Here is a 22,546-nt window from a genome sequence, read left to right on the forward strand (position 1 = left end):
GTGAGGTGAAGATCACACTTCATTTTTTGCCGAAAGTTAACCAGAAATATTAGTGCCATTCAGTGAATAGTCCTTTCTTCATCTGCAATACAGCTGTCATAGATCAAGTTTCCACATATGCAAGGACCTATTTCTAGGGTCTCTATTCTGTTTCATTGCTCCAGTTGTTTACCACCTATGTCAACACCCACACTTTCTTAATTTCTATGGTTTTATGATAAGTCTCAATAGCTGCTAGGGCAGGCCCCTCACCTGATTTTTCTTTTGGGGGAGTATCTTGGCTTTTTTGCTTGTCTATTTAAAAAAAACATGTTAAAATTGACTTGTAAAATTCTCCAAAAGACCTGCTGGAATTTTGATTGGAATGATATGGAATCTATCCATCAATTTGGAGATAATTGACACCAATAATTGATGATTTTTTATCCATGAATCTTAAGTATCCCCTACTTTTTAAAGGTCTTTAATGTTTTTTAATAAAATGTTTTCAATAAAATATTTCTTCACAAAAGAGCTTGCATGTCTTCTGTTAAATTTATTTCAAGGTACACTTAAATTTTTGTTTCTATTGTAAATGCATCTTTTAAAAAACTTACATTTTTGGGAGTTCCCTGGAGGTCCAGTGGTTAGGACTCCGCGCTTCCACTGCCGGGGGCACAGGTTCGATCCTTGGTGGGGAATGCTGCAACTAAGATGCCGCATGCCGTGCGGCCAAAAAAAAAAAAATTACATTTTTGAATTTTATGTTGCCAGTATATAAAAATGCAGCTGGTATTAATGTATTTATCTTATGTTCACCCACTTCCTAAACGTTATTATTTTAATGATTTGTTTCAGGATTGTTTGTAGATTCCACGTAGACAATATCGTCTGTAAACAATGAGAGTTTTGTTTTTCCTTTCATATCTTTGTACTTCTCGTTTCTTCTCTTTACTGTATTGCCTTGACTAGGGGCTCCAGAACCGAATTAGTTAGAATTTGTGACAGCAAGTATTCTTGTCCTGTTCCTAATTTTAAAGAGAATTTTTTTAAAAACAACTCACTGTTGACTATAAAGTTTGTTTGTGGGAGTTGTGTAGGTATTCTTTACGAGGTTTAGGAGGTTTTTGTCTCTTCCAAGTTTGCCAAGAGTTCTTTTTAAAATTATGAACATTGAATTTCACTGAATCCTTTTCTAAAAAACCTATTAGATGAAAATATGGCTTTTCTCCTTGAATCTGCTATTGATTAATATTAGTTAAGATAAGATTTGACTGTGAATGACAGAAATCCCCAAATAATAGCATCTTAAACATAAGAGGAGTTCATGTCTTTCTCATATACCAATCCAAAGTAGGCAATTCATGGGTAGTTTGGCAACCTGCTGCAGGAAGTCCCTCAACGGCCCAGGCTGTGTCACCTCTCAAGGGGGCGGACCTCAGGATCCAAGATGGCGCTCCTGCAGCACAGGCAGTGGAGGACCCGCCAGGCAGGAGGCAGAGGGCCAGCCAGCTGACTCTCAAGAAAGGCCCTTGGAGTCTGGTGGCCTAGACTTAGCTTGCAGTTTTATTTGGGATTTTTTATATACATGTTCATATATTCTATAAGCTTACAATTTTTCTTTATCACACCGACTCTGATTTTCATATGAAAATGTTTATGAATTTGGGGTTATTCATTCCTTGAAGGTTTGGCATTGTTCAGATGAAAAACTTTATTTGGGAGTTTTATTGTGGGAAGATCAAAAAAACTTTTTAACAATTTCACATTTACAGAAAAGTTGCGAGTGCCCGTAATTTATATTTTCCCTCAAAGAATATTTTAGTGTTTCCTACAAACGAGGACATTTTCTTACATAACCACAATAGGAACATCAAAATCAGGAAATGAACATGTATGCATTACTATAATCTACTCCTTACACCTGATTCATGTTTCTCTAATTGTCCCAGTAATGTCCTTTAGAGCCAAAGGATCCAGTTCAAAATCTTGTGTTGTGCTGTGCCTCTTAGTCTCCTTCAGACTTGAATGGCTCCTCAGCCCTTCCTTGACTTTCATGATCTTGATGCTTTTGAAGATTACAGGCCAGTTACTCTGTAGGATGCCCTTCAACTTTGGTTTGTCTGATACTACCTCATGATTAGAATCTTGAGCAGGAACATCACAGAAGTGACGCTGTGTTCTTCTCAGTGCAACCCATCAGGTGGCACATGATTTCATTTGCTCCATTACTGGTTATGTTCACTTTGATCACTCTGATGGTTCTTGCCAAGCTTCTCCACAGGCAAATTACTGCAGAAAATTATTTCTTTTCCATTTGTGGTGAATAAGTATTTTGTGGGGAAGTATTCTGAAACTGTATCAGTATCCCATTCTACATCAAAATCTCCCTCCCTCCTCCTTCTTTCCCTCCTTCCCTGACAGTTTGGACTTCTGGTTTCTTATTCAATGAGTTATAATCTGTTCTTCTTATTATTTATTCTGACACACAGAGTATTCCAGATTTGACCAGCAACTTCTGTGTCTTTTTGATATATCCCAATCATTCTTTGAGCACTTCCTTACTTTCCATGAGCTTTTCCAGGCTCATCTTTTTCCTTCCCTGTTCCAGGCTTGGAATAAGCCCTTTCTACAAGGAGCCCCGGTTCCTTTTAGAAGCTAAGATCTAAGTGTTAAGGGTGCTCATTGCTATTGGAATGTTACTACTCCAGCTCCTCTCAGTGGAAAGAGCTAGAAAGCATATCTATCTGGAAAACCACGTGTTCATCCCACTACCTCCAATTCCACTCCAACATCACACAGAAAATTCTATTTTTCTCTCTTTCCATATTTGTAACTCCCTCCTCTAACAGTGGCTTCCATTATGCTGAATATGTTTACTTATTTGATCATATGTAACCAGTCTGCCATCATAGGCACTGCCCCCCTCCTTCATGTGGGTAACTTCCTAACCCTTTCTGTGCTCTGATACCCTGTGCCAGGCCAATTCCCATATGGGCCCAGGACTTGGCAAAGGGGAAGTAAAGGTCAACATTTGTTGAACTGACCACTCAATGGTCAGTCCTTAACACTGACCAAGAAATTCAAATCTTATTCTATGAAAATCTCTTTTAACTTTGAATTGTCACTGCAAAGGAAATCATTTGCTCCCATAACTGGGAAGAGAATTTTAAAAATAATGTCAAATAAGGAAAACACACGGTTAAAAATTCTCAAAGAATTCTTGTACCCTCAGAATACATTGCTGGACTCCTGATTTGAGACCCTTTCTCTAAAACGTGTGTTATGCTTCTGCACCTTTGTAAGCAGCGTTCACTAGGGTGGTTACACAATCTTGATAACTATGAATCATTGTTAAGCAGGCTCACTGTTAATGATTCTGGTGCCCCTGCTCTGCTTGGTCCCAGATTGAGAAACAGTGACTTCTGGTATCTGTTGGTCACGATTATTCCATCTCTTTCTTGGTTGTCGGCTGACATTTCTTTGGCCTGCCAGTGTGCCCACCTCCAGGGTGCTTCCTTCTGATTTATTGGTTTAATCTGAAGAGGTCTGATGAGCCAAATCACTGGACTGGATAAGAATGTGTGGAAGTGGAAATCACTGCGTTAGTATTGGTTCAGCCCATACCACACCCCCAGTTTCTCTGTCTGAAGCTGGGACCTGGACAGGCAGGAGGTCCTCAGGTCTGTGGGCCAGTGCCAGCTCCCCAACTTAGGGAGAGGCCAGGTGTTCCCTGTTCTGGGTGCCCAGGGTCTCCCCATCACGGCAGCCTATCCTGTGGGCCAGACCCCAGAACCTCTCCCCACCCCTCCTTATTTTTTTTTAATTAATTAATTTATTTGTTTTTGGTTGCGTCGGGTCTTAGTTGCAGCATGTGGGATCTTTGTTGCGGTGCACAGGCTTCTCTCTAGCTGTGGCATGTGGGCTTTCTTTTCTCTAGTTGCGGCATGCAGGTTTTCTCTCTCTAGCTGTGGCGCATGGGCTCCAGGTTGCGTGGGCTCTGTAGTTTGCGGACGCAGGCTGTCTCATTGAGGAGAGTGAGCTCAGTCGTTGTGGCACGTGGGGCTTAGTTGCCCCATGACATGTGGGATCTGAGTTCCCTGACCAGGTATCGAACCTGCGTCCCCTGCATTGAAAGGTGGATTCTTTACCACTGGACCACCAGGGAAGTCCTCCATCCCTTCTGTTCTTGATCCTCAACCATTTTGGGCTTTCTGCTGGACTCTCATCTTTTCTCCAGGTTTCTTTCCCTTTTCACTAGCTTTGTCACCTGTATTCTAAGCCTGATTCTGGCACTGATGTGCTGGGCCTCAGTTTTCTCATCTGGAAAATAGGGGTGAGGGTTGAATGTGGTAGGTCTTAAGGCCCCTCCAGGCTCTGCCCTCTCCTCCTCCCGTCTCTGGCATACTCCCTTTTATTTGCCACCTCTCTTTTTGCTCCTTGTCTATTTATCATACACTATTTCCCTGTCTGCCTCTGATTCTCTTGGAGTTCCTCTCTTTCCTCTTACTATGATTTTATTGCCCTCTCTGAACATCTACTTCCTATCTTAATTCTTCTTTCATGAATCTCTTTCTCCCTCTCTCCCTTCCTCTGTTTCTATTGCTTCTGATTCTATGGACTCTTTTCCCTCTCTGCCCTTCTCCCTGGCTTTCTACCTCTTCCCCATCTATGACAACTGTGTTCTGAACTGTTTCTCCTTCTTACCCCATCACTACTTGATCACTGCTCCATTTAACTCCCTGACCAACATTGCTTTCTCAACCTATTCCTGGACCAGTGTTTCTGGGTCCACACCCCATCTCTACCCCTGCCCAGAGTCCCCTTTCCCAGGCATGCCCTGGCCTGGGGCTGGGATCTGGGAGCTGATGCCACGCGGCCCCTACCAGAGCCAGGCTCCTCCCTGTGATGAAGACAGCAGCTGTGAGGCTGGCTCCAGCAGGCACGTTGGGCCCAGTTGGCTGCCTCTGTTTGAAAGAAGGCTCCAAAAGTCAGACGCAGCACTCAGAGGGAGTGTCACGTCCTGCCACAGCCCAAAACTGGAGAGCAGGCGTCAGCTGTACAAGCAATCGCATTCCATGTTTGCATGCGTGTGTGTGTGTGCATGCACACACACACACACACACAGCTGGGGCATGAGCATTGGCAGTCATCTCTCATTGAGCTGGCATTCAGTTTCGTCTAAAGAGTGTTCCTCTTTTTGGAGTCTACTATGGCCTTAATTGCAAGCTTTCAGCCCTTGGAACGTTCCCCATGTAGACACAGATCAAGGCTCAGTAAGGAGAGAGAATTCTGACCCATCCATGGGTTAGGATCTGGTTTCCGTCATATAAAACCCACAGGTCCTGCACTTTGTTGTCTGGCCCCATGCTTTCCAGAACCCCTAACAGACATTTGCTGCGCACCTCCCAACCCGTGTCAGGCGCACTTGTCACCCCACACAAACCTCACAGCAACCCCAGGAGGCAGGCCCAATTGTCCCCCATTAGGTAGGTGAGGAGACAGGCTCCCAAGATCACAGGCCAGTTCAGAGGCGTTTTCAGCCCAGCACAAGTCTGACCTGCCTATAGTGTGGTCTACCCACTGTGACAATCCAACGATGAAAATTTGACAGTGGGAGGAGAAGCTGAGAGATCCTTCCCAAGCAGACCATTGGCAGCTGGTTCTAGTCTTAGAGAAGGCACAACAGCAAAAAAAGCTGTCAGATCTGATATCCCAGTAGGTGCCATGTTATAGCCAGATATCTGACCAGAGGCTCAGGTTCTGCATTTTGGAGGTGAGGGAACGCGGCAGTGAGCTTGGGGGGCACATCACAAGTAGCACAATCTTTTTCTTTTTGGGGGGTGGGCACACTACCACGCAGCATGCGGGACCTTAGTTCCCCAACCAGGGATCAAACCCACACCCCCTGCAGTGAAAGCTCAGAGTCTTAACCACTGGACCTCCAGGGAAGTCCCACAAGTAGTGCAATCTTAAAGGAAACAAGATGGCCCCAAAGGGTGGCCTCAGATGTCAGAGTGGGAAGTGGCAGGCTGCCTGTTTGGAGGTGCCAGCCGGTGGTCTGGCAGCACAGGGAGCAGCTGCCTCCCGCCCCGACTCACTGCCAGGGCCCTTGACGTGGAGCCAGCGTGGGTGCCCCAGGTCTCTACGCCCTGGTGTCACTTCACACATTCAGCCCTGCTCCCAGAACGTGGCTAGCTCTGCAGAACCATGCTGGGCCAGAGCTGTCTGGGGTCCTGGGGCCATGGAGAAGAATTGGACAGCACTTGAGGCTGCAAACTCTCAGCTTCATGCCCTCCAGGGCGCTGCCACGGGCCCTCCTGACAAGTGTGGCTCACTTTCTCATCAGGCTGCTTCTCACAGTTTTCTGGATCCTCCCATCTACTTCTTACTATTTTCTGCTGGCTCCTTGTCAGCTGAAGTGTCTCTGCCAGCTTGCCCTCTGTTGCCTCTGTCCTGCTCAATCATTTTGCTGGAGATTGGGGTCCAGCACATGCATGAGGAGGGGAAGGGCTGAGATTCACCAGACCACAGGGTCCACGCCAGAGATGGTTGCTTCCACCTCCTTTTGTGCCTCCACTTGTTACTGAACAAACGCAAGTTTATGTACCTGAAGCACAGTGAGGCCAAACAAACCTAAACGTCAGAGTTTGGAGCAGGGAAAGGTTTATTGCAGGGCCATGCAAGGAGAATGGGTCAGTCATGCCCCCCCCAAATCCTGAACTCCCTGAAGGGTTTCAGCAAAGCATTTTTAAAGGCAAGGTGAGGGAGGGGCGTGGTTGGTTCTCAAAAACTTCTTGCTATCAGAATCCTTTGTGCTTGCAGCTGCCCATGCAGGTCAGGTCACGATGTTCCTGTAAACCTCCAATGAGACAAATGTTATTTTTAATCTCTATATGAAGGGGAAAGTGTTAAACCTTTAAAGGTCAGAGCCTTGAGAGTGGGTTATCCTGTACATTTCAGGCTATTGGCAACACTCTTGACTTGAAGCAAAAGCAGTAGAATACAAAGGTTAAAGTAAAAGAAACAGATCTAATATGGAGTCAGATTTGTTCTTCCCTATAACACACCCTCCACTAGGTGGCAATCCTCTGCCCCTCCCACTAGGTTACAGCAGGGGCCTTGGCTTAGTCACCCAGTCTCCTTGGTACCAAGGACAGGGCTGGCGTAGAATAAGGGCTCAGAAAAGGTTGAAGCCACAGACAGACGAAGGGGTGAATCTCAACAAGCTGGACTCATGGATGGGCGGAGCTTTATGAAGAATGAAGGCAAAGATCCTGCTCAAGCCAGGACAGGGAGTGGGGTCACATGCGGCTGGTGGAAGAGGCAGACCCTCAGGTGGCAGAGCCTGTCACTCACCATGGTGAGCAGCTTTGGGGGCTGCAGAAGCAGGTTTAGACCCGGGTGGGTACGGTCCCACTCAAGTCTACACTGGCCTGCAGCACCTTGGCAGGTTTTAGACGCTGACTTATGAGGAGTAAAAGGGCAAATAGAGCACCACCGCTTTTCCTTTGGGTCCTCCCCCAGTCTCAGGGAAGGCCTGCTCTCTACAAGCCACTTGCTAAAACAGGAGTGCTGCAGTGTGGACCATATTCCTCCTCAGGGTCAGGGCCCAGGGGACCAGCTTATGATCCAAAGCCAGCTCGCTCTTTTGTGTTCCGGGCAGGTCTCTCCACTTGCTCCAGGGAAACACGACATTGGTTTTCTGTTCATTTTTTGAAGGTCTTGGCTTTCTGCAGGTTGCTGCTAGTTGACAAGCTCATTCCAAGGCAATTCAAGCCAGGCCTGATCCTTGCAATAAATCCCTGGCAGGGATCACGAGTGAAAACAACAACACATAAAATAAATGTCTAGGGAAAAACTCAGCCTTCTGAAACAGATGGCAAATTTGCACCCAGCCGCCCGAGGAGATGCAAGTCGAGTTCCACATTAAAATGTTAATTTCCCACATTACAGAAGTGTACCTGGAGCTCCTGGGCGGGCTGTTAAATGGTTATTTGGTATCCACCCCAGGTGGCAGGATGAGTTCACTTAACTCAGCCCTTGTCTCCAAGAACCTTCCTTAGCCTCAGAGCAGTTTCCACCCCTAAAATTTCCACATTCACCTGGAACTGTCTCCATTGCCCCGAACCACTTTGATCCTAACAGAATTTTCTCTATTCACCTAGAAATCTCATCAGGATCCTTGGAGACCATCTTTACTTCCCATCTTGTATTTGCTTGGTGGCCTCGGGAAAGTCAAACAACCACTCTGAGCCGTGAATACCTCACTTGCAAGTGTTGAGGGCGTCTGGCATACTGAGTGCTCTCTAGTGTATCTCATTTAATCCTCACGACAAACCTAAAAGGTACACTTATTTCCCCATTTTACAAAGGGAAACAGGGCTCTGGTGTGTGAAGTGTTCTCCCTGAGGCCCCTGTTACTGGAGGCAGGCGTGAGGGTCTGTCTCTAAGCCTGTGCTCTTTACGCCTCACCTTGTGCCCCGTGGTCTTCGACCTGGTTTTCTGTGTATCTATCCTTTCACCTGCCAGAGTTGCCAACAAGCTACAGACCAGGACCAGGGCTTGGCTACAGTGCCTTCCTTCAAGAGGCTTTTTCCTGCCAGGAAACTCTAGTCTAGGCTAATTATTGGAGCCTTGGTGCCCTCTGCTGGATAAAGGCTAAAAGACCAGCCAGCGTCCACCCTGGTACAGTAACATCTTTTTCAAAAGGGCATTTTTTTTTCGTCCATCCATCCATCTATCCACCCATCTTTCATCCTTTCATTCACGCGTCCACCCCCCCCACATACCCATCCATCCACCCACCCACCCCCATCCATCTCAGTTTCACCGTTGTCTGGAGGCATCACCCTCATTCTCTGGGGCTCCTGTTCTGCACCAGGGCTCAGTGACACAGAGAGGGAAAGGAGGTAGCCCTGCATCTGTGTCCCCCTTTCCTGTTTGCAGAGTGCCTCCACCTCATTGTACCCTTTGTCCCCACAGCAGCCCTAAGGGCCGTTAAAATCCCCATTTAACTGGCGAGGAAAGTGAGACCCAGAGAGGCAAAGCAGCACAGTGCAGTAGAAACAGTTTGGGGGACAAAGACAGGTTAAAAATCAGGGCTCTGTCATTTACTAATTCTGCCACCTCGGGAAAGTTTATTAAGCTTTATGAACCTCAATCCCTCATCTGTAAAGTTAACTCACCCAATTGATATTTAATGTGCATATGCTCTGTGCCAGGCTTGGCTTTGGGGCTACAGCAATGAATAGGACTGAACAGGTCCTTGCCCCTTCAAGCCTTGCACTGTGAAGGTTATAATGAGGCTTAAATGAGGTGAGAATATACCACAGTGACACCTGAGTGCCATTTATGTCATGTCATGTTATTACCTATGTGAGGAACGTGAAAGGATTTGGGGATGCTTTCCTGGGAAAAGAAAAGATGAGGGAAAGCTTGGCATTATGTTAAAAAAATAAAAGCAGCACATATTGGGGTTGAGGTCATGGGCTCTGGAGCTCGATCGCCTGGTTCTAAATCCCAGCTCTGCCCCTCAAGAGCTTTGTAATCTGCAGCAGCAAAATGGAGACAGTAAATTCAACACAGACTTACTGTATATGTAATAAGTGCCAGGCAGGGTCTTAAGGCGCCAGAAATGAACAAGACAGGGAAGGCCTGTCCTATCTCATAGGAGTGTGACGATGAAATGAATCATTACATGGGAAACACCTATAATGGTCCTAAACATAACGTGTTTGCTATTATGATTATCTTGGCTGTTGCAAAGGCTCTATGGATGGTATTTACTGGTACTTTGTGTTTGATGATGCCTCTTGACCGTCTGGGGCTGATGACAGCCAGAGGGTACAGGCTTGCCCTGCTGGCAGAGAATATAGAACAAGGACGAGGATGTGGAGGTCAGAGGACACAGGTTTCTCAGTGCTACAGGACAGAAGCATTAACAGCTGACTGGCTTACAGCAGGGCAGTGGCCCAGGGAATAGTGAGTGGCCAGTAACCAGTGGATATGTGCAAGTGTGGGTGGAGATACACAGAGTTCTTGTCCTGTCTGAGAGGTGTCTCAGAGACCACTTAAGGCTCCTTCATCAGCTAAGGACTTCCATTTTTCTGGAGGACAGATGGAGTGGACTCTAGAACCCCTGGAGAGATCCTGGATCCTGGTTAGTTTTGGTCAATGAGAAGCCTAGCAGCAAGGGTAAGAGATATGGGATTGGGTTTCTACTTCCCTTGATTCTTTCCTGTGGGGACATCATTAGTTTTGGTCAATGAGAAGCCTAGCAGCAAGGGTAAGAGATATGGGATTGGGTTTCTACTTCCCTTGATTCTTTCCTGTGGGGCATCATTGTCTGGATGTCACCTTTCGAGGCAGCCAACTGTCTTCCGGGCTCCAGAAAACTCCTTCCCCTCATCCCTTTGGACCTGGAGAGGCCATAGTTCTGCTACCATTAGTCTCAAGTTACTGCAATATTCTTTAGAAACCCCTGCTCCCACCTTTATAATAGGCCTTTGTAAACAAGCCCTTCTAGTATTACCCTAATTTGAGTCTGCCCTCAGTTTCCTGCTAGGACTCTGTCTAGTGCCAAGAGTGCCCTTAGGAACTAGATTCTCCAAATAAGATTCTGGAATTGGGTTGGTCCTGTATTTGAGCAACATGGGGATAATCTCCTGCTAGGGGAAATAGGATGCAAGTAATTCATGACACCTGGTAGTATCACAGTTACTAAAATGATCATGGGTAGTAGCATGGGATGCGGTGCAGGTTGGAAGGCCAGACTTTGGCATATCAAGTGGCTGTGGCACTCTGCCCTGTGGCAACAATACTGGTTATAAAGACAGTGGAGGGACTTCCCTGGTGGCTCAGCGTTTAAGAAACCACCTGCCAATGCAGGGAACACAAGTTCGAGCGCTGGTCTGGAAAGATTCCCACATGCTGCGGAGCAACTGAGCCCATGTGCCGCAACTACTGAGCCCACGCTCTAGAGCCCGAGAGCCACAACTACTGAGCCCGCGTGCCACAACTACAGAAGCCCATGAACCTAGAGCCCATGCTCCGCAACAAGAGAAGCCACCGCAATGAGAAGCCCGAACATCACAAGAAAGAGTCGCCCCCGCTCTTCTCCGCAACTAGAGAAAGCCCATGCGCAGCAATGAAGACCCAACACAGCCTAAAATAAATTTATTAAAAAAAAAAAACAGGGCTTCCCTGGTGGCGCAGTGGTTGAGAGTCTACCTGCCAATGCAGGGGACACAGGTTCGTGCCCCGGTCCAGGAAGATCCCACATGCCGCGGAGCGGCTGGGCCCGTGAGCCATGGCCGCTGAGCCTGCGCGTCCGGAGCCTGTGCTCTGCAACGGGAGAGGCCACAACAGTGAGAGGCCCGCGTACTGCAAAACAAACAAACAAACAAAAAAACCATCTTCCAAGATCATGGGCATTTGTGAAGTTAAAAAAAAAAAAAAACAGACAGTGGAGGCACATGGCTTCTTCCTACAGCCCAAGAGATCATATATATATATATAGAGAGAGAGAGAGAGAAAATAAATAGAAAATTATGACCATAAAATTGAGAACATGTGTGAACAACTGAAAGTTTCCATGAGAGCTTGAAGGAGTCCCTCATGTCTGTGGGTGCAAGGAGGGTATAAGCGAGGACCAAACCCAGAATCTGATGGTAAAGTTTGCAGAGTTGCAACACCTCCACCCCAGGTGTCTTATATTGAAGGAGGAGTGCTGATAGGAAAGGACTGGGACCCCAGGACATGGGGTGGAGGAATCTGGGGAGAAATGGATGGGGCTGAGAATTCTGATCTGCAAATTCCCCTAAATCCCCTTCAGCAGCGGAAGCAGCCCCTCCCTACCTAAGTGCACTTCCTTATCTGCATAAAAGCCTTTCAGTGGTCGCCCGGGGAGCAGTAATTCTATAAGCTGATACCTATGCTCCTCAGAACACCCTCATCATCCTCATCGCCTCCAAGCCCATGACCAGCACTCAGCCCCAGCAGAGCCTGGAGGAGAAGTGCAAATTAGTAACCTCAGATACTCAGAAGTTGACCAAAGAACTGATATTGTAGTCGAAAAGGTAAACTTGGCAGTTAGTAAGTTTATTACTCCCATGTGGTCTTGCTACATCTAATAAATCTTAAATTTGATGAAAACAAAAACAAAGACAAAAACAAAAACAAAAAAACCCCTGCACTGTGAGAAGATAGCTTATACAGTGTAATACTTCTAAGACTCTTTCAATCTATATAAGCAGGAGCCTGTGGGAGTGGATTCCGAGGGTGTTAGACCAAGGGGAAGAATTATAAGAATTGATTGGGCCAAATTCACTGAGATGGGTGCCCTAGCCTAGGATGTGGAATTTAATATTTTGACTTGATCACCCAGGAGTGGTTTCTTTTTAAATTTATTTTTTACTGGAGTAAAATTGCTTTACAATGTTGTGTTAGTTTCTGCTGTACAGTGAAGTGAATCAGCTATATGTATACCTATATCCACTCCCTCTTGGACTTCCCTCCCACTCCCCCGCATCCCCTCATCTAGGTCATCACAGAGCACGGAGCTGAGCTTCCTGTGCTTTATAATATGTTCCCACTAGCTCTCTATTTTACGCATGGTAGTGTATATATGTCAATCCTAATCTCCCAATTCGTCCCACCCTCCCCTTCCCTCTCTGTGTCCACATGTCCATTCTCTACGTCTGCGTCTCTATTCCTGCCCTGGAAATAGGTTCATCTGTACCATTTTTCTAGATTCCACATGTATGTGTTAATATACGATATTTGTTTTTCTCTTTCTGGCTTACTTCACTCTGTATGACAGACCCTAGGTCCGTCCACATCTCTACAAATGACCCAGTTTCATTCCTTTTTATAGCTGAGTAATATTCCATTGTATATAGGTACCACACCTTCTTTATCCATTCATCTGTCTTTGGACATTTAGGTTGTTCACATGTCTTGGCTATAATAATCTGATTAATTGAAGCTTGGACACAGTGATGGCCTTACTGAACAATGTTGAAATTCCAGAACTTCTTTGGAACAATGTGTAGGAAGTCTGAAGCCTCAGGAGAGTGGGCACGTTGGAGTGGATCTATTATATGCAACCTGCTCACAACCCTAGGAGAAGCTGGAGGACACTCCCTTCACCCAAGCATTAAGGAATGCATTCATGGGGGTGGGAGACCTCCCCATCCATGAAGAACTCTATGGTAGTTGTCCTTTGTAGGCCAGAGATGGCGATGGGGGGTGTTGTAATGGAAGCTCCTTGATCTCAGTGCGAATAATGGGAAGCCAGGTAGATGGCAGCACTTAACCATCAGAAACAGCGGTTTCTGGGACTCCAGGAGGAAAAAAGAATGGGCGAGCCCTAAAGAAACCAGCATTATTGAGCATTCACTATGTACAGCCCAGAGAGGTTGTATAGGGTAGGTACAATCCCTAGCACATAGTACAAACTTCGTGTACTTAGTAAAGGTTAATTTCACCTTAGTAGGAGAGAGCAGGTGGCAGAGGAAGGGCTGAAAATCCATTGGATTCTGGCGTCTATCTCCACATAAGGGTTCACAACAAAAGAGAAGATAGAAAAACGGCTGTTGGGCTTCTCTGGTGGCACAGTGGTTGAGAGTCCACCTGCCGATGCAGGGGACACAGGCTCGTGCCCTGGTCCGGGAAGATCCCACATGCAGCGGAGCGGCTGGGCCCGTGAGCCATGGCCGCTGAGCCTGCACGTCCGGAGCCTGTGCTCCACAACGGGAGAGGCCACAACAGTGAGAGGCCCGCGTACAGCAAAAAAAAAAAAAAAAAAAAGAAAGAAAAAAAAAGAAAAACCGCTGTTATAATTCCCAAAGAATCAATGTGGTGTGATTAGCAGAAGCCTGGACCTATAGTCAGCCCTGCCACTTTACTAGCTCTGTGCCCTTTGTCAAATTACCTAACCTCTTTGAGCTGTACTTTCCTCATATATAAAGTGGGAATAATAATGACAGTACCTGTCTCAGTGGGTTGTATAAATAGTGCCCAGCACAGGGCTTGGCACGTAGTGGATGCTCAGTAATGCTGGTTTCTTCAGTGCTCACCCATTCTTTTTTCCTCCTGGGAGTTGCAGCCAGGTGTGGAGCTGTCCGTAGTACTGAAGACATCCTCCTTCCCTCCCTGCCTCCTTCCCTCAGTTCCTCTCTCCTTCATTCCCTCCTTCTCTTCTGTGCTTGGCTCCCCGGAGCCCTAGGGTCTGAAAAGATGGAATTTTCCAAACGGTTTCTTCAGACCCCTATGGCGGACAGGAGGGAATGAGCCATATACGAGTCCCTCCCTCAGCAGGAGTCTCGGGAAGCTGGCAGGCAGCCGGAGTGGTGACTGTGGGACTGTGTGGGCTGTGGTGGGAATGGGGGCTCCCCAGGACAGAGCCCGCTTGGAGAGTCTGACATCCGAGGACGCTCATGCAGGAACCTCAGGATCTTCCGAGAGGCGATCAATCAGCTCCAACAGCACAGCGTGGCAGGTGGGTCTTTGGGGAGCTTGCCCTGAAGGAGGCAAGAAGGACCAGGTTGGGGCACAGGAGAGTGACCCTTGGATCCAGGGCTCGAAGGGCCCCTGGCTCTGACAGGAATCCCCCATCCTCCTTCCCTGGAATATTTTGGTCGTTTGTTTGTTAATGTAAATAAAGCCATCTTCATCTTTTTGCGTTATGGTAGTATGGAGTTGACTAGCTTCATGAAGTTGGTGCCATGAGCCAAGCTATCTGTGGCTAATCCTCAGTGTCCATCCCCTTGAGTCTAAGACTACAAATGGTCCCTCCCTAGGAGGGTGGCACCTGAACCCCTTGTGCCAGAGGTGGGAGCACTTGCAGCTCACACACTCCTGGGGGAAGGGTTAGGAGAGGGGACGTGGCCAGCTGCGGAGACAAAAATCACCTGTTTCCTAATTTTTGTTGACAGCTAGAATATTGGAGATGAAGGATCTTTGGAGACCCTAAACATATAAACTAAGCCCTCCCTGTACAGGTGGCACCGAAAAGGGTGTGAACACTGTCTCACAAGTCAGAGGTGGAGGTGGGGCTAAAGGTGGCTCCTCCTCTAGCCTGGCCAGAGGCTGCCCTCGCTAAGGGCCTGAGCCTCCTGTGACCCCTTGCAGGCCATTGGCCGCAGAATTCCTGGGACACTGAGGATGGCCAGCAGGACTGAGGGACCAGGGGAGCCTCCTGCTGCTTTGTGGGATGGAGGGAAGTCCACACCCCCTTTCTGTACCCGTTTCCCCATCTGTACACAGAGGAGTTGGTTCAGATGCTTAGATCTCCAGGATCCTTCAGCTCTGATGTTCTAGGTGTTCAATAAAAGAGGTGATTTTTGTCTTTGGCTGGGAGGTGGGAAGCCAGGCTCAGGACCAACTCAGCCCTAACTTTTGGTGAGACCCTGGACAAGTCACTGCCCTTCCCAGAGTCAGTTTCTTCCTCTGGAAAAGAGGATAAGAGGTCTCTCCTCAGGGTCTCTAGGAGCACCAGGCAAAGGAGTGGATCACAGGTGCTTTGGGAAGTACAGACTGAGGGGAGAGGTGTCTGTCATTAATATCAGCCGTATATGCCCATGTTCCCAACCAGAAATGATTAGCTCTTTGTGGGCCCAGAACAAACCAGCTGCTCTGAGGGGTTCATCCTTTGGGGTGGGATCTTAGGAGACCACTTAGAGCATCACAGCGGAAGAGGAGGGATTGTACAGAGGGTCCCTCAGAGACTGGTAGAAGAGCAGCACTCCCCAAGACCCTGGCCTCTGAGCTGGGAGAAACATAGCATCACAGGCCAGGGGGGCCCAGGTCTGTCCAGCTCTGCAAACCAGCTTCTTCTGCAGAAGGGGAGGCTGAGGCCTTGAATGGGGCAGGGGCAGGACTGGGGCTGAAGCTCAGGCCTCAACCTCCCTGTCCAGCTTTCTTTACACCACAGTACACCTGCCTCTCCTCAAAGATCCAAAGACGGTGATGATGGTGACGGTGATGATGGTAACTATTCTGTTTCATAAGTGCCTAGTTAATTACCTACTCACCACAATGACTATCCCCACTGTAAATACCCTACACATTTTAGTCTTCACCACAGCTCTGCCAGGTAGCTATTGTCATCTCCATTTTACAGATGAGAAAACTGAGGTTCAGAGAAGTTAAATGTCTTGCCCAAGGTCAGGGGCTAGTAAATGATAAAATCAGGATTTATTCCTCTGTGTGATGCCAAGGCCCTTCTTATTCCTCTGCACTGAACATAATTTCTAGGACCTACTCTGCACAGACCATTGCAGTTGGCATCGGGAGGGCATCCTCTTACCCTCCTGATCTACACTCCAAGTGTAGGCGGTTCAGACTCTGGGAAACCCTCCGTGAGCCTTCCTCCTGGGGTCCTCAGATCCTCACCACGGGTCCTGCTACTGCCCGCACTTGTGATCCGCTTTTCTCTTGGCTGGGACTTGCCTCCCTACCAGCTTGGCAGTTTCTTAAGGGTGAGATTGGATCTTCTGCCTTCCTGGGGTGCCCCCAGTGGAAGGTTGTTGGCTGCATAAATAGTGTAGTAAGGAGATGCATGAGTCCTGTGGGTGAGGCATGAGCAAACGCAGGGTGCAGGCAGAGGCCAGGCAGGAGCTGCAGGATGGGCATGAGGGTCTTGGAACTGTAAGATGGAGTGGGGATGCCCCAGTCCAAATGTCAAGGGGGCCCCGTGTGGGGTGGGACATGAGTTGAACAGATTTGCCCAAATCCTGTCTCTGCCAGCTCCATTCAGTTTCCTGTAGTTTCCTCATCTGTACGATGGAGATAGAGGGACCTTTGTTTGAACAGGGCTGTGAGGGGGATTGGAGATGGGCTTGAGGGTCAGAGGCAGAGAGGCCCAGAGGGAGAACTCGGCCCTCTCTGGAAGATGAGTGAAGGAAGAAATAATAACAATAGGTTGAAAGAGGTAAGATTTGTTGAACATATGAGCACCAGAGACTGCTAAGTGCTTTATTGTGTCATTTAATCATCATGATAACTCCATAAAGTAGGTTTCATTATCCACATTTTACAGAAGAGAAAAATGAAGCTCAGAAACTTCAGAGGTTGGTCTAGAGCCACAAGGATGGGAAGCAGTGAGCCATGTGTGGCCAGCTCTGACTCTGGAACCCATGCCGAGCCACTGAGCTCCAGCCCAGGACCGTGCGTGTGTATCACGGGGCTATGAGCCAGTCCTGCGGAGGAGGTTAGGCCCCCAGAGCTGAGGGTCTTCCGATATCATGGGTCCAAATCCCTCATTTTACCAATGAGGAGACTGAGGTTCTGGGGGCAGGAGGGGTGTCTGCCTCAAGATCATGCAGGAAGCATAGGCAGAAAATGCTAGAAAGCAAACCTTGCCTTTATCCCTCTTTCCAAGGACTGCAAGAGGGCTTGTACCCTGAAGGTCGGTCCTGGAAGCTGCTGCATAGGAAGGCCTGCCAACCCTGCCAGGGCCCGTGAGGGTCTACTCTCAGCCATCCAAGGATAGTCCCTTTCCTGCCACTTCTCTCTGTGCTGCTTTGGGGTGCTCTCCTGTGGCTGGCTGGACCTTCACCCTGGGGGTGCTGGGTCCCTGGGACTGTGACCCCATCTTTGCTCAGGCCCTCCCCAGGGTGGCTGCCCAGCTGGCTGTGAACCAAGCCAACCAGGATTCCTCACTGGCCCTGGACTCACAGCTGACTTCCGTGGTTCTTCCCACGGGCTGTGACACCTCTAGCGCCCTGGCCACATTCCTGGCCCACAAGGACACTGTAGCTGTTTTTGTGGACCCTGTCAATCCTGGTTACTGCCCAGCAGCAGCCCTGCTGGCCCAAGGCTGGGGAAAGACCCTCTTCTCCCGGGTGTGTGGGGTTCCAGAGGGAGGAGGTGTGCTGGTGCCCACCTTGCCTTCGGCTGCCCACGTGCTGCTGTCCATCATGAGACACTTTGGCTGGGCTCACGTGGCCATTGTGTCCTCCCACCAGGATATCTGATTGGCTACTGCCCGGCAGGTGTCCATGACTCTCAGGGCATACGGGCTGCCTGTGGGGCTGCTGACCTCTCTGGGACCCGGGGAGCAGGGGGCCACAAGGGTCCTGAAGCAGCTCTGCAGCATGGATGGCCTGAAAAGTAAGTGTATGTGGGTGCTTTCCTCCTTTGGGCAGCCGGGACTTCATATGGCTGCTGATGGGGAGTTTTCTTATATCAGACACTGGGCTGAGCACTTGACAACAGGCCCACATTTAACCCCACGGCAGCCCTGTGAGCTAGTTCTGCTGAGGTCTGCATTTTGCAGCTCAGAGAAGGTAAGTAGCATGCCCAAGTCACGCAGCTGGCAAGCAGTACAGCTGGATTTTGAGCTCTGATGCATGTGTTAATGGTGGGGTGGGAGCCAAGGGCTTTCTTGGTTCTTGCCTGGTAGAGTGAAGAAAAGGAGAGTGTAGCAGGACCGGAGTCCCAGGAAAGGTGTTAGAGCCATTCTTAGTTTCTTGAAGTTAGAGTCAGATCCTTCATGGATTTGTTGATCGATGGAATGCTTCCTGCATTTATTAAGCCCCTGCTGTGCTGGATGCTGGGTTGTCTGGTGAACAGGACAGACAGAGTGGTTGGTCTCTAGTGGACAACCAAGTGATGGAGAGACAGGTGTATAAGCAGGTTATGACAGAGAGGTCAAGGTCACCCCAGGGAGTGGAGGCCAGGAGAACAAGAGCAGGCATCGGTCCAGGCCTTGGGGGATCTGAGGAGGCTTCTTGGAGGAGGTAGCACTTGGCCTGTCTTTAAGGAATTAGTTAGGCAGGGAGAGTCATGGTGGGGTGGGGTGCAGACAAGAGGTAGCACCAGGAAGACAGAAGGGACCTTAGCGTTCATCTGGACTGGAGCTTTTTCAAACTGTGGGTCATGGCCCTTTTAGGTCAAGAAACCAATATAGTGAATCAAGACTAGCACTGCAAAAAAAAAAAAAAAGGAAGAGGCTGGACTAGAAAGAGAGAGAGAAGAATGGAACTGAGTAGGATAGAATAAAAGTGGTGAATGTGAGAGTGGAGGGCAGGCAGCTAGGAAGGTATCATTCTGTGAAACTTCCAGTTTTGCGTGTGTACTCCTTTTATATACTCAGCTTTGCTAGCACACCAAGGTAAAATGTGTTTCTTACTGTGACACTGGCAACAGTTTGAGAACCACTGAGACCAACTGCTGTGCTCTATCTTTGAGGGAATTGAGGCTGGTACCAGTGAGGAAGGCTGGGGTGGGCAGCCTCTGAGCTCCTGTGGCCTGTAGTGAGTTAGAGCCGAGCGGAGGATGAGGCCTGGCCCAGGTGTGCCCGCCGCCCCTCAGGACGGGCGCCTCACTTCTCCAGTTTGCCAGCAGAGGAAATGGGGATAACGAGACCCACTTCACAGGGTTGAGTGTTTTGTACACGCTTCATTCAACCACGGTCACTGAGCTCTGCTCTGCGTCTGATGCTGGCTGAGCTCTGGGGACACAGAGAGGAACTGGTCGGGCTCCAGCAGGGAGGAGCTTGAGGCTGGCGGGAGACAGATGTGGATACGGGGAACCCAGGAGCCCAGAGGCTGGGGGAGCTGATCTGCATGGGTGTGGGTGTGGGCAGGGCTTTGCCGAGGAGGCGACATCAGGGTGGAGCCCGAAAATGAGAAGTGATGGCAGATGGAAATGAGGGGAAGGCATTGCAGACACAGGGGTCAGCTAGAGCAAAGGAATGTAGGTAGCATGTTAGCGGGGCTAGGAGAATGAACACTTCACTTCTGTGTGGCAGTGGGAGGGAAACTTCATCAGACGCCTGCTCCACCCCTCTTGCAGGGGGTTGAGTTCTGGCCATGGTGCTGGCTTTCAGAAGCCAGAAGGCAGAGAGGTTAGGGGCACATTCTCTGGGATCACATCACCAAGATCCCACTCCTGGCCCCATTTCCTACCAGCTGTGTGACCTCAGGCGAGTCACTTAACCTCTCTGTGCTATAGTTTCTTCGTCAATGACATGAGGTTAATGAAAGCCCCAACTTCATGAGGTTGTGAAGATGAGATAGACTACAGTAACTCCCCTACACATGAATGAGTTCTGTTCTGAGAGCGCGTTCATAAGTCCAATTTGTTTGTAAGTCCAATGAAGTTAGCCTAGATACCCAACTAACACAATCGGCCATGTAGTACTGTACTATAATAGGTTTATAATACTTTTCACACAAATAATACATAAAAAACAAACAAAAAATAAAGAAAATATTTTTAATCTTACAGTATAGTGCCTTGAAAAGTACAGTTTACACTATAACAGCTGGCACACAGGGGCTGGCATCAAGTGAACAAGCAAGAAGAGTTACTGACTGGAGGAGGGAGAGGAGGTGGGAGATGGTAGAGCTGAAGGATCCTCAGCAATAAGAGATGGAGGGCAAGCTGCAATGTCACTCATACCGGAGGTAGATGGAACGCATGTTCCCATCTTTGAAAGTTTGCAACTTGAAGGTTGGTATGTAGGGGACTTACTGTATTGCAGATAAAGGGCTTGGAACAGTGCCCTGCACACAGTGAGCACTGCTTTTTTTTCTTTTTTTTTTGCGGTACGCGGGCCTCTCACTGTTGCGGCTTCTCCCGTTGCGGAGCACAGGCTCCAGATGCGCAGGCTCAGCGGCCATGGCTCACGGGCCCAGCTGCTCCGCGGCACGTGGGATCTTCCCGGACCGGGACACGAACCTGTGTCCCCTGAATTGGCAGGCGGACTCTCAACCACTGCGCCACCAGGGAAGCCCTTGTTGTTGTCTTTTCTTAAACAGGGAGAGTGGGTGTGGCTGAAGAAGTTTGAAGCTGGCACAGCCCCTGAGCTGCGGCCAAGCTGCCTCGTCTTCCTGAGAAAGGTAGAGCTGCAGAGGGCGTGGAGGGTGGGCTGCGGACGGGGTGCTGTCAGGAGACCCTTACTGCTCTGGGTTGGTCTCTACTCAATGCAGAAGCTTCTAGCCTCAAAAAAGGAAGTGCTTCCTATCACCATGATCACTGCCCCACTGTCATCACAGATATACACCATCACTGTCACCATCACACACCAGCATCCCCAACGTCACATCACCACCCCAATATGATCACCCCCATGACTACCAGGGGCACACTCCTCTTCATCACTATCATCACATGGTACAATCAGCACCATTGAAGGACCTCAACTGTATCCTCCATCCCTCTACACATCCATTCATTTGTCCACTATTTTTTGAGCACCGCCTATGCTCTGGGCTTTGGGGACACAGCAGTGGAGAAAAGAGACAGGATTACTTTCTTCGGGGAGCTTCCAGTCACCTATTGTCACTACTCACATAAGCCCCTTCACCCTTGAGATGGTCACCATCCTGAGAAGCACTGTGCGATGGAGGAGAGAGCATAAGGTTTGAGTCAGGAAGATCTGAGATGGAATCCTGCCTCCATAGGACACTTAGCTTTCCTGTAAAATGGAGCTAATGAAATCCACCCCAGGGGAATTATGAGGATTGGAGAGAATAGATGAAATAACCTAGAACTGTCTCTGGCAAGTAGAGTGCCTTTGGAAAATTGTGGATTTTATTATTATTTCCAACATCACCACCATCTGGAATCAGCTTCGGAGAGATTCAGTGTCTGGAGGTTAGGTTAGGCATTTCCCAGTGGGAATCTTGCAATCAATATGTGTAGATGTTTCTTAAAAGGAAAGGTTCTATCTGTGAGCAAGTGAGTTTGGAAGTTTCTTGGCTTAGACACAGGACTTCTCAGAACCTTTACTATGCTGTTCTGGTTATCTATGACTGTGTAACAACTTATCCCAAAATGTAGTGGCTTTAAACATCAACCATTTTATAATATCTTACAATTTTGTGGGTAGGAAATTTGAGCAGGGCTCAGCCAAGCAGTTCTTCTGTTCCACTTGACCTGTATTGGGGGTCACTCAGTGGTTTTTCGGCTTGTAAATGGGCTGTCAGTGCTTGGCTCTCAGGTCAAATCAAGTCTACTGCCTGTTTTTGTAGAAAAAATTTCGATTGGAACACAGCCATGATCATTCGTTGATGTAACTCTCTATGGCTGCTTTCACACTGCAATGGCAGAAGTATTTGTGACAGAGATTGCAAGGCCTACAGAGCTGAAAATATTTACCATCTGGACTTTAACAGGAAAGTTTGCTGACCCCCTGTCTAGAAGGCCTCAGATGTCTTCACTTGCATGCTTGGGGCCTCGGCTGGGCAGTTGGAAGAGAGTACTCATCAGGACATGCCTGATAGGTACATGCCTGACATGCACTCTGGGTAGTCTCAGGGCCTCTCCCCGTGGTCTCACCAGTGTGGTGACTCAGGGTAGAGGGACTTCTTATGAGCATTCAGGCTCCAACAGAGAGGGCTCCAACAAACAGGAAATGGAAGCTGTCAGTCTCCTAAGACCTGGACCCATAACACACAAGATCACTTCCACCATGTTCTATTGGTCACAGTGTCACAGAGCCTGCTCAGATTCAAGGGGAGGGGGTCAGAGGCCCAGGCTCTTGACAGCAGGAGTGTCAAAGGATTTGAGGCCATTCTTACCCCACCGCGTGTGCTAATAAGCATGCAAATCT

General features: G+C 48.5%; 1 protein-coding gene across 13 annotated transcripts in view; it reads left to right on the plus strand.

Annotated features, from left to right (window-relative positions):
- The window catches only part of LOC309807904 (uncharacterized protein), an 84,787-nt gene that overhangs the window by 38,503 nt on the left and 23,738 nt on the right, over positions 1 to 22,546 (plus strand). For 3 of the 13 annotated variants that reach the window (XM_082627883.1, XM_082627882.1, XM_082627884.1), the window contains 2 exons: positions 17,024 to 17,194; positions 17,366 to 20,831. The gene's annotated coding sequence lies outside the window, so the exon portion shown is untranslated. Of the gene's footprint in view, positions 1 to 4,556; positions 8,328 to 8,885; positions 10,177 to 14,426; positions 14,483 to 17,023; positions 17,195 to 17,365; positions 20,832 to 22,546 lie in introns of those variants that run through there. The other 10 variants (XM_082627879.1, XM_082627881.1, XR_014294691.1 and 7 more) reach the window with 9 other exon arrangements.

This window comes from Mesoplodon mirus (genome assembly GCF_964341445.2).
Source record: "Mesoplodon mirus genome assembly, chromosome: 7".
NCBI classification, from domain to species: Eukaryota; Metazoa; Chordata; class Mammalia; order Artiodactyla; family Ziphiidae; genus Mesoplodon; species Mesoplodon mirus.